This window comes from Lepus europaeus, chromosome 5 (assembly GCF_033115175.1).
Source record: "Lepus europaeus isolate LE1 chromosome 5, mLepTim1.pri, whole genome shotgun sequence".
Lineage (NCBI taxonomy): Eukaryota > Metazoa > Chordata > Mammalia > Lagomorpha > Leporidae > Lepus > Lepus europaeus.
In genome coordinates, this window is record NC_084831.1 from 63,113,745 (window position 1) to 63,125,894 (window position 12,150).

Below are 12,150 nucleotides of genomic sequence, written 5' to 3' on the forward strand. Positions count from 1 at the left end.
CAAGAAGACTGGAACTTCCAGGTTCCCTACGTGGGTGAGGGGTTCAAGGTCTTGGACCATCTTTTACCGCTTTCCCGGGCACATTAGCAGGGAGCTGGATCAGAAGCAGAGCAGCTGAGACTCAAATCAGCACTCTGATATGGAACACCGAGTCACAGTTGGCAGCTTAATCTACTCTTGCCACAACACTGGCCCCCAAATCTCTTGATTTTCAAACCTAAATTTCAATATTTGCATTCAGTGAAGAGGCTCACAGTAAAGAACTAACTAAACCCAGAAATGCAGTGTGCAGGGTGAACTGAACAGTGCTGCTCAAAAATAGACCAAGTCCTAACTCAGACCGCTTTTAGGAAGCTAAAAAGAAGAGGAATCTTCCTGCTGATGTTAAAGAATCAAAACCAGATATTATTAAATTCATGTTGCAGAGAGAGTATGTGAAGGCAAATGATGCTCCAGATGGCCACGGGGAATGTGCCTTGGTGTGTTGGTGTCACTGTGGTTGGGATTCATGCTAGAACTGGCAGGGAAAAGATTTTTTCCAAGCATGCCACACATGTTTTAAATGAAGAAATTCAATGTAATTACATTCAGGGGTTGAAGAGGTTAATGGCCATTTGCAAGAAAAAATATGCTACAGATCCATCAAAATGTATAGAGTACAATGCAGTGTGAGATCTGTGTACAGTGTGAAAATAACAATGAGAAACGGAAGGGCTGCAGAGTATAACCTTCTGGAATTATTGCCAGGAATGAAGAAAGAAGAAAACTTGAGTTTCTAGTCTCTGTGTTCTGTCTGATACAACTCTTGATTGTTTTTAAGAACTTTGTTGGCTTTGCCATCATATCTGACTGCAAACTGATGTCTGAGCCTTGCTTTTCTTTCCTTTTTAGAAAATATACATTTATTTGAAATCTGAGAGGAGAGATGGGTTCACCCCCAAAATGGCCAAAACAGCCAGGGCTGGGCCAGAAGCCATGGCAAAGGAGCTTCTTCCTTGTCTCCAGCGTGGGTGCAGGGACCCAAGGACTTGAGCCATCTTCCACTGCTTTCCCAGGTGCATTATCAGGGAGCTGAATCAGAAGCAAAGAAGCCGGGACTCGAACCAGTGCCCACATGGGATGCCAGCATTGCAGATGGCTGCTTACCTGGCTATGCCACAGTGATGGTACCACTTTTATTTTCAATAGTTCAAAAATTAAGCTCTAAAGATTTTTCCCCCAAAATTTAAAAGTGTACACAGTCATGTTATGGAGTTTTAAACGACCTTTTCCCAGTAAACCTGAAAGTTGCAGTTAGATAATTAAAAAGAAATGTTTGTGCTCACTTCGGCAGCACATACTAAAATTGGAACAAAACAGATAAGATTAGCATGGCCCCTGTGCAAGGATGACACACATATTTGTGAAGTGTTCCATATTTTTTCTTTGACTCTAATAAATCTTTGTGAATCTCAAAAAAGGGAGAGAAATATTTAAGTATAGACTTGCTTCTCTAAAATTTGAGAACTCACACATTATCTTTTGTCTAATATTTATAGAAAATATTTTCATATATTTCAACAAAAATTTGGAACCACTTGCTGAAATTTTATAGTCTTTAAATCTTTGCATTAACACACAATTATTCTTAGGTGTTTAAATTTAACTGAAAAGTGATCTCTGTTAAATATAAGAATGGGAATAAAAGAGGGAGGAGATGTACAATTTGGGACATGCTCAATCTGACTTGCCCCAAACAGTAGAGTTAGAAACGTGCCAGGGGATTCCAATTCAATTCCATCAAGGTGGCATGTACCGATGCCATCTCACTAGTCCAAGTGATCAATTTCAATTCACAATTGACCATAATGATAGGTCTAAGAGTCAAAGAGATCACATAAACAAGACTAGTGTCTGCTAATACTAACTGATAGAATTAAGAAGGAGAGAATGATTCAACATGGGAAGCGGGATACACAGCAGACTCATGGAATGGCAGATATCCTAAATAGCATTCTGGCCTCAGAATCAGCCCTTAAGGCATTCGGATCTGGCTCAAGAGCCCATGAGAGTATTTCAGGCATGGAAAGCCAAGACACTCTGGCAAAAAGAAAAAAGAAAAAAAAAAACCTAAATGAAAGATCTCTGTGAGTGAGATCCCAGTGGAAAGAACGGGCCATCAAAGAAGGAGGTACCTTTCTCTGAAGGGAGGAGAGAACTTCCACTTTGACTATGACCTTGCATAAATGAGATCAGAGTTAGCAAACTCAAAAGGCTTCCATAGCCTTGGCAACTCATGACAAGACCCTAGGGTGATTACAAGAGTGTCAATTTGTTAAGTCAACAACAGGAGTCACTGTGCACTTACTCCTCGTGTAGGATCTCTGTCCTTAATGTGTTGTACAATGTGAATTAATGCTATAACTAGTACTCAAACAGTATTTTACACTTTGTGTTTCGGTGTGGGTGCAAACTGTTGAAATCTTTACTTAATATATACCAAATTGATCTTCTGTATATAAAGAGAATTGAAAATGAATCTTGATGTGAATGGAAGGGGAGAGGGAGCAGGAGATGGGAGGGGTGTGGGTGGAAGGGAAGTTATGGGGGAGGAAGCCATTGTAATCCATAAGCTGTACTTTGGAAATTTATATTTATTAATTAAAAAAAATCTTTGTTAACTCATAGTCTTGCAATAGAATTTAAATGTGTTATTACTGTTAAAAAAAAGGGAGAACTAAGTGTTATTTTATGTTTCCCAAGTATTTTGAACAATACTAACAGAATGGCTTCACAGCCCTTACGTTCTGGAGCACATATTCATAACACAGCAGGGTAGGAGTAGGAAGAAGTGGCAGCTGAGAAAGGGGTGTGGATAAAGCAGACTGCAGTACATTGGCCCAACTCACCAAGCATGAGGCTTAGCTAGGGAGCCGATCACTGCCATCTCACTGATTCTCCATGGCTTTATGCAAAGTCTGTGTTCTGGTCCTTACCTGAGTTTTAGCCTCTTTTCCACATCTGACCCATGATTGATGCTCTCATTGCCATTGCCATTCCCATATCTCACTCCGCATTCTCCTTGTACTGTACTCAGACACTGGAGTTTCCTGAGGAAATACGACTTGCTTTCTCCTTCACCTTGAATGCTCCCAGTACCCAAAGTAGCTTGCTAAAGTCTACTCTCTTCAAGGCTTATCTCAAAGGCCTCCTCCAGAAAGCTTTTCCAGCTCTCCCTCCTGCACATATATGTGCATGTGCACACACACACACACACCACACAAATGATTATATACTTAAGGTATAGTCAAGGACTCCTTCAATAACTATGTTGTCTTATATTCTTTTATATTGGTATCATATAATCTATTAATATTATAAATATGCTATAATTTGATTATATATTTCTGCCTCTTCCATGACTTGAGTATATGCTCCTGAAAGACAAAGCTCTATCATGTCTATATCTCAGATAGTTACTATAATGGTATTTAGTCATGGTTCAACAAATGCTTGATGGAAGAGTGAATGAAGTTATTATCACTTGCCAAACCCATATCAGTTTCCCTTGCTTCTATAAAGCTTTATAGATTACTCAAGACAGAAATAAATTATCTCCCCTGAGTTATCATAGCCTGTGTGGTTATTTATACATTGCTGTGCCTTCTCTCACTGACTACCCTGGATTTTATTTAATTGTATCTGTCCTTTCCCTGACACTATCAGAAAGAATGATAATGCCTTCTTCTATTAACTTTTCCCCACATAACACTGTGATTTTTTTTTTATTTATTTTTCTTCTTTTTAAAAATTTTTTGACAGGCAGAGTGGACAGTGAGAGACAGAGAGATAGAGAGAAAGGTCTTCCTTTGCCATTGGTTCACCCTCCAATGGCCACTGCGGCCAGCGCACCACGCTGATCCGAAGCCAGGAGCCAGGTGCTTCTCCTGGTCTCCCATGCGGGTGCAGGGCCCAAGCACTTAGGCCATCCTCCACTGTCTTCCTGGGCCATAGCAGAGAGCTGGCCTGGAAGAGGGGCAACCGGGACAGAATCCGGCGCCCTGACCAGGACTAGAACCTGGTGTGCCGGCGCCGCAGGCAGAGGATTAGCCTATTGAGCCGCAGTGCTGGCCAACACGGTGATTTGTAAGTAAGTTTTCCCTTATATTTGCTGAAAGAAATTTATATATTAGCAGTAGTTTCCACAAATGGACATCACTAAAGAATGTCAGACATTTGGGCAGGACAGAGATGATCTCAGATTTATTTTTATTTGTCTGGGCCCAGCACACAGCACGTGCCCAATAAATCAGTACTGGGAACATGAAGGGAGAGACTATTACTTGAGAAGCAGTAGACTCTTTAAGTCACTCATCCGTAGGCAACAATTTATTCCTGTAGCAAGCGTAGGGAGTAATAGCACTTATGATCACATAGTTTTAATCACTAGACTCACTCACACTTTTTCTTCCGATGCTTACGTATCCTTACAAATAATGACTTCAGAGAGGATTACGGGAATTTTTTGAAACTTTCAGATATTAGGGAAGCAATTACTTTTTATTCTTTGCCATATTCTCCCAAAACGGTGGCAACATTGCTTGCCATTGGAAATAGATAAGGCAGTCTTTTGGTGGGAGTTACGTGCAAAGTTGAAGTATGCTCTAAGTACTGAAGTCACATAGCTACGTAAAAGAATAGAATTGCTACAGTTACTGAGAATAAAATCTTAAAGATCTCCTTTTTTCTCACAATAGCTCCATGTATTGAAAACTACTAAGTGTCAGCTTTATGCTAATCTCTCCACATACATTCTTATTTACTTATTGTGTAGGCCACGTGTCATTAGCCCCTTTCTGCATAGATGAGAAAACTGGGACACAGAAGTATTCAATTTGCCTACTATTATATAGCAACGCCGCATTATCATGGGTGTGATTCAACTCTGATTGTCACAATGATTTAAAGCATAATCTTACTTACTGTAGCTTGTCAGAAGGACAGACAAACATAAGAAAAAGAAGCTCTCAGTTTTCTGGAAAAAAAGGACACACTAGAACACACACTAAACATCTGTAAGGCCAACATCTTTGGCCAAGCCAAATCAGCCTGCTGGGCTACAGTTCTTTCTATGTTCCACAGCCATGTTTCTCTGAGTCTATAATGAGTAATACATATCACCATGAAGATATTGCAGCATAGATAAAACACATCCCTCAAAGAGACTGGCTCCGTGTCAGGAATTCAGCTACTTCTGCTGAGGAAGCTTAGTTTGGCAAAATTGAGCTTCATTTAATCTCCTACATCCTCTGACTCTATAATTTCCCATTAACTCTGTGCTTGGGAAACTCAGTTTCTCTCTGATTAGGTCCCAAAGGGAAACAACAAAAGGGGCCCATTACCAATGTGATTTTTGAAATGTTGAACGGTAAAAATTTTCATGGATCAACTGTGAGGAAAATTAGGTGTCTCCACAGATAAGTGAACACAGGCCACCTGGAACATTACTGTCCAGGGAATTCGCCGACACCACTGTGAAGATATAAATAAATGGGATCGTTACATAAGGTGATTTATCATTTGAATTATGAAAAGCATGCTTTCTAAAACATTCTCCAGATCTCTTTTCCTGGCAGAATCAGTCATAACAACAGAAACAGTAAAATTTCCACAAGAACCAGTTGGTCAAGTTTATTACAAACCACAATGTCAGCTGTCGAAATGATTACTTCCTCAAACTGACCTTCTCTACCCTAGCAACTCCCAGCTTTCTCTGCTCTTCAAGGTACATTTTGATCGTGAAATCAAAACAGAATGATCTTCTACAAAGTATCATTAAAGTATTTTATAGAGAAAAGGAGAGAAATGGGCCCACCAACGTATCTTGATTCTAAAGTGAAGTATATTTGAGAAAAATAATCAAATCTGGTTAGGAAAAAACGTATTAAAGGCAAAAACAGTTTAAGAAGTAGAGATGGGGCCGACGCTGTGGCATAGAAGATAAAGCCACCATCCACAGTGCCAGCATGCAATATGGGTACCAGTCATGTCCCAGCTGTATCACTTCCAATCTAGCTCCCTAGTAATGCACCTGGGAAAGTAGCAGAAGATGGCCCAAGTGCTTGGGCTCCTGCACTCATGTGGGAGACCTGGAAAATCTCCTGGCTCCTGGCTTCCATCTGACCCAGTCCTAGCCATTGCAGCCATTTGGGGAATGAACTAGCAGTTAGATCTCTCTCATTTTTCTCTGTCTCTGTCTCCCTTCCCCAACTTGCATACTTCTTTTAAGTAAATAAAATAAATTTTTTTAAAGAAATCAGTCTTGGGGCTGGCGCTGTGGCATAGCGGGTAAAGCCGCTGCCTGCAGTGCCGGCAGCCCACATGGGCGCTGGTTTGAGTCCCGGCTTCTCTGCTTCCAATTTAGCTCTCTGCCATGGCCTGGGAAAGCAGTAGAAGATGGCCCAAGTCCTTAGGCTCCTGCACCCATGTGGGAGACCCAGAAGAAGCTCCTGGCTCCTGGCTTCTGATTGGTGCAGCTCCAGCTATTGTGGCCAATTGGGGAGTGACCATTGGATGGAAGACCTCTCTCTTTCTCTGCCTCTCCTTCTCTCTCTGTGTAACTCTGACTCTGACTTTCAAATAAATAAATAAATATTTTTAAAAAAAGAAGAAAAAGAAATCAGTCAAGAGTAACGATGAATCTATATCTAAAATAGCTCTAGAATCTATCTCATCCATTCTTTATCAGCATTGTCTTAATTCAGAACCCTTGCCAAAATTACCAAAACAGCCCCTGTAATATTATATTTCTGCTTCTAATACCACCCCACAAATCCTTATAAAAACTCAGATTCCTTAGGTTGACTTATAAGACTATGATGTACAAAATGACCTGTAGCCCTCCATAGCAGTAGAATTATAGCTAGAAAGGGGTCTCCCAGGCAGCCTTTCATAGGATATTATAATCTCCACAATGTAGCAACCAGGTGAGGACATGTGACCAGTTCTCTGCAGTGGCAGGACAGAAGTGAAGTGAGCCACTTACTGATTGAGATACAGCGACCAGGCTTGACCACACAGGCGTCTTAGGAGTCTGATCTTTGAATCATTGTGTGGAAGAGAGTTCCCAGTGGACCTGCAACTCCCACCCTGAACTGTTGTTCCCTGAGAGAGAAATAAATTCTCATTGTTTTATGCTATTACATTTGAGCTATGTTTGTTACCATTGTTTAGCCTACCCCAGTACAAAACCTTTTATAATGCAATATTTCCATCTTCATTTTCTACCAACATTTAACCCCTCATATTTAGTCTAAACTCAGCATTTTAAGAGATAACTTGGGGCCGGCACTATGGCACAGCGGGTTAACACCCTGGCCTGAAGCGCCGGCATCCCATATGGGTGCCGGTTCTAGTCCTGGCTGCTCCACTTCCGATCCAGCTCTCTGCTATGGCCTGGGAAAGCAGTAGAAGATGGCCCAAGTCCTTGGGCCCCTGCACCCACTTGGGAGACCTGCAAGAAGCTCCTGGATCCCGGCTTTTGATCATCGCAGTTCTAACCGTCGTGGCAAATTGGGGAGTGAACCAACGGATGGAAAACCTTTCTCTCTCTCTCTCTCTCTCTCTCTGCCTCTCCTCTCTCTGTGTAACTCCGACTCTCAAGTAAAAAAATAAATAAATCTTTTTAAAAAAAAGAAATAATTAAAGTTAAATCAGGTCTTTCAGGTGGGCCTTAATCTGATCTTAGTGGTGTCATTACAAGAAAGGGAATTTGGGAACAGAGATAGACACTAAGGATACAGAGGCACTGGGTAAATCAGAAGGTGCTTATCTATGGCAAGCCAAGGAAAGGGGCCATAGAAAAACCCAAAATTACCCCCATGGAGCTCTGTCTGTCAAGTAAACAAACACAATTTTTTAAAAAAACATGTTTTGGTTTTGTTTTCAGTAATATTACACTGTAAGAATATACTTCATTCTAAGTACAAAGTGCTCTACTTTATCAGTTTACTTTCTTTTTATTATTATTTATTTATTTGACAGGTAGAGTTACAGACAGTGAGAGAGAGAGAGACAGAGAGAAAGGTCTTCCTTCCGTTGGTTCACCCCCAAAATGGCCGCAACGGCCAGAGCTACACTGATCCGAAGCAAGGAGCCAGGTGTCTCTTTCTGGTCTCCCATGCGAGACACAGAGAGGGAGAGAGGGAGAGAGGGAGAGAGGGAGAGAGAGAGAGAGAAAGAGAGAGAGAGATGTTCAATCCACTGATTCATTCCCCTATGGCTGCATAGGCCAGCACTGAGCCAGACTGAAGACAGGAGCCAGGAGCTTCTCCAGGTCTCCCACATGGGTGGCGGGGGCCCAAGTAATTGGGTCATCTCCCACTGCATTTACCAGACCATTAATGGGGAGCTGGGTCAGAAATGGAGTAGCCAGGACATGAATCAGAAACCACATGGGATGCCAGCATTACAGGTGTTGGCTTCACTCACATGCCACATTGCCAACCCTCAAATAACTTTTAAAGTTGTATAGTTTGCTAATGGCTGAGCTAATATTAAATTCACAGGTTTCATATATTTATCAATATATATGTCTACACATGCACACACACACACACAAGAATAAAATGGAGTATCCAGAATGAACCAAAGAGAAGTGAAGTCTCCTAAAGAATATTTGTTAATGTGGTTAGCCCCACTCCCTATACAGTATTCCACACTCTAAAGATAAGCCAAAGAGGCTGGGAGAGTATATATAAAGAGAATCATCAACTTAGAACAGCTAGCTGAGAGATAAAATAGGACAGGTTCAAAAAAGGTCAGGAAATCTGGGAAGTATCCTCAAAAGAGAACACTCTTTAAAAGGAAGATAGAGTCTGAGTCTGCTTACCATGCAGAGACGTTTGGACAAAACATTCCAGGCCGATTAAATAGTACAAAAAGAACATGGGAGTGTAAAACTTCATGATGTGTTCAGAGAATGGTAAACAATATAGCTGCTTAATAGAGTGGGTGGGAGCATAGTGAAAAACATGACGGGAAAAGCATAATAGGATAAGAATGTAAAAGTGTGAATGGCCCCATGTGCCATATTATTTAAAAGTTGTTAAGCATTGCAGACACTATCAGACTTACATTTTTATTTCCCAATCTTTGCTTAATTTTACTGCTACTTAATTTTACTGATGCGACTTATATTATTCTAAGCTGAAAAACTAAACATAACCCCATATAACTCAGAGAAGTGTGTAATAGTGAAACACAAAGGCAGATCTAAGAAATTGCACTGAAACACCCCTGTATGGTTCCTTACTCTTAAAGCTGTCCTTCGAGTCTGCAGTTTTTTAAGAGAAACAGAAGAGAGATTTGCTCTCCTTTAGAAGTGTGGGACATGGATGTCACTACAAAAACATTGCTCTCAAATTCAGACTGCATCTCTGCCTGCTGGGTGTATGTCCATGCATATGAAATACAGAGAAAGTGGCTCTAATATGCATAATCAATATGTCTTCCAAGGACTATGAGTCATGGAACAACCAATTGATAACAACTTGATATGACCTAATGTAGGATAAGAAAATTTTTTTTTATTTTATTCTTTATTATTTTTCCAGGGGTGGGGGTGGGGGCGCATCTGTGCTACTCACCTGGGGGAAACAAACCGAATCAAACCACAGAACACAGGAGAGCAGCCGAACACTCTGCTCTGTGGCCGGAGGGACCCCAGTGGGTCCCGTCTGCTGCTGCTTCCCCAAAGGCTGGGCTGCTGCGATGCTGGCGACCAAGACCACAGGGCCTCTCAGCACGTCCAGGCCCGGCCCGCACGGCCACTGCTGCTCAGATGAGCCCCTGCATCCTCCCCGCCGTCAGTCCCTGGGCTCCCTACCACTGCCTGGAGGTGACCGCAGCACCTCTCAGGAACAGCCCCGGGGCTACGGGCATCAACACCCACGTTCACGTTTGGCACGTTTGGCAGCCCTGCCAAAACCAAGCCCCGTGAGGAGACCCCCAACGAGGGCGCCCGAGCCCCGCCACCCTAAGCCCTGAGCCTCTCCCTCCAGAGCAGACCTCGCGCTCCACTGCTCTGGGGCGGCAGCTCCAATGACAGTGAGCCCACGGGAGAAGACGGCCCTTCCTGCCCACCACGCAGAACCGCGGCCTTTCTGTCACTTAGCAGTGACCACCAACGTCCAGCAGGGCCTCTGACTTCCCACTGTGATATCACCGCAACATCAGTACCACCTGTGCCTCGATTTTCAACACACGCCCAGGACCCAGCACTGCAAAGCTGGACAAAACCACCAGGGGAAACCGTGCGTTCGTGTCTCCAGGCCACGAGTACCTAAGAGGGACATAAGGAGTGCTGTTCCCTCCCGCCCTGGTCACTGAATGGAGCTGAAGAGAGGGTGCTACCGACCCACCAACCACGGGAGAACGTGATCCACAATGCTTTGCTCTCACTCCGCCACGGAGAGACACGGCAGGTGTCGAGGCCAAGACAGCGCCACAGTGGACAGCACAGTGCAGAACCCAGGTGTGTTAGGGCAAGCCCCACTCCCCCTACACCCCCGCAACCCCCCTGCGCGACCCTGTAGCTTCTGTGACAGGAGGTGCTCCCTGGGGCCACGGCATCTGCTGTGATCTGAATGTGTATTCCCCAAATTCCAGGCTGGAACCTGAGCCCCAGTGCAACAGGAGTGAGGGCACCGTGGGCCCCGCTGCTGATGGGGACTGCAGTCCTCACGGGAGAGGCTCGGGGCAGCGCCCTCGCCCCAGCTTCCACCACCTGCAAGGCAGAAGACCCCCTAGACCAGCTGAGCTGGGCCCTGTTGCTGGCCTTGCGAGTCATCCAGCCTAGGGCACCTGTTATAGCAGCCTGCACCTGACCACCAGACCCACAGAACGCGGCTGCCAATCACGGAACTTCACCTGTGAGGGAGGGCTCTCATGTGGAAGGAACCCGTGAGGACAGAGCTGACCCCTGGCAGCAGGCACTGGGAGCCACACAGCAGCCAGTGTGAGTGGCCGGGCACCTGTGTGTGCACACATGTGTGCATGTATGATGCCCTGAGTTAAGAAAAATATTTTTACAAAGATTTGCATTCTTATATTTTTGTGAGGTTATGCAGATATAGCTATAGAATACTAAAATATGTTCAAGTCCATTTAAAAAGAAAAATCCACAAAACAGCAATGCCTCAAGAGGTTTACTGTTGATGTTTGGGGTCTTCTGACCTTTCCTGGACAATAGACCTATATGGCCAAACTAATTAACAGGAGTAATAATAATTTTTCAAAATCCAATTTTTTTTTCTGCATGAAAATGTCAATATCATGAATTGAAAGGAAAACCATAAAAGAGAAAGAACATAACATTCATTTGTGTTTGCATTAACCTAAAGAAGTAGTGTGGAGACAGATGCCATCAGCTGAACCCTAGGGACCTGGTGGCATTGCTTTGGAGGCATCCAAACTTCCATCTTGCATTCTTCATGTGTAATCATATTGCCAAAGACAAACTATTCCATCATTTATTGTAAATAACACTTTCCCTGAGACTACCATAAACTTTCTGTGATGTATTGTCTTCCAGTTGTAATAAAAAATTACTGAGTTGCTCTACCATTAAGTAGAACAAAAAAATACTAAAAGGAATAAAGCAGTAAGTTGTTCCTTGACAGTCAGGACAAAGGCTGATCAAGTCATTGTTTCTCATACTGTCCATTTCACTTCAACAGGTTTCCTTTTAGGTGCTTAGATAGTTGTCACCGATCAGGAAGAACATATGATATTTGTCCCTTTGAGTCTGGCTTATTTCACTCAGCTTGATATTTTCCAGATTCCTCCATTTTGTTGCAAATGACTGGATTTCATTTTTTTTACTGCTGTATAGTATTCTATAGAGCACATATCCCATAATTTCTTTAACCAGAGAATACTAAATACTATTGAATTATGATGGAGGCATACTCCGTGATGCAAAATTAAAGATTTCAAATGTACACTTCACACTAGGAAGGTTCCTATGCAAAAGAGAATCTGAAATAACTTTTAGTGATTCGATGATTTTCATTGAGATAGTAACCAATATTGGATGAGAGAGAGATAAGAGAGATAAGATGGAATCTTGGGATGGTGCTGATATCTCCTTTCCCTGGAACCATCTTGGTG

General features: G+C 42.9%; 1 non-coding gene across 1 annotated transcript; it reads left to right on the top strand.

Moving 5' to 3' along the window:
• Positions 1-1,319: 1,319 nt before the first annotated feature.
• On the top strand, positions 1,320-1,422 carry LOC133761259 (U6 spliceosomal RNA). Its single transcript, XR_009866060.1, has one exon. It is a non-coding gene; the product is annotated as a U6 spliceosomal RNA (small nuclear RNA).
• The last annotated feature ends 10,728 nt before the right edge of the window (positions 1,423-12,150 follow it).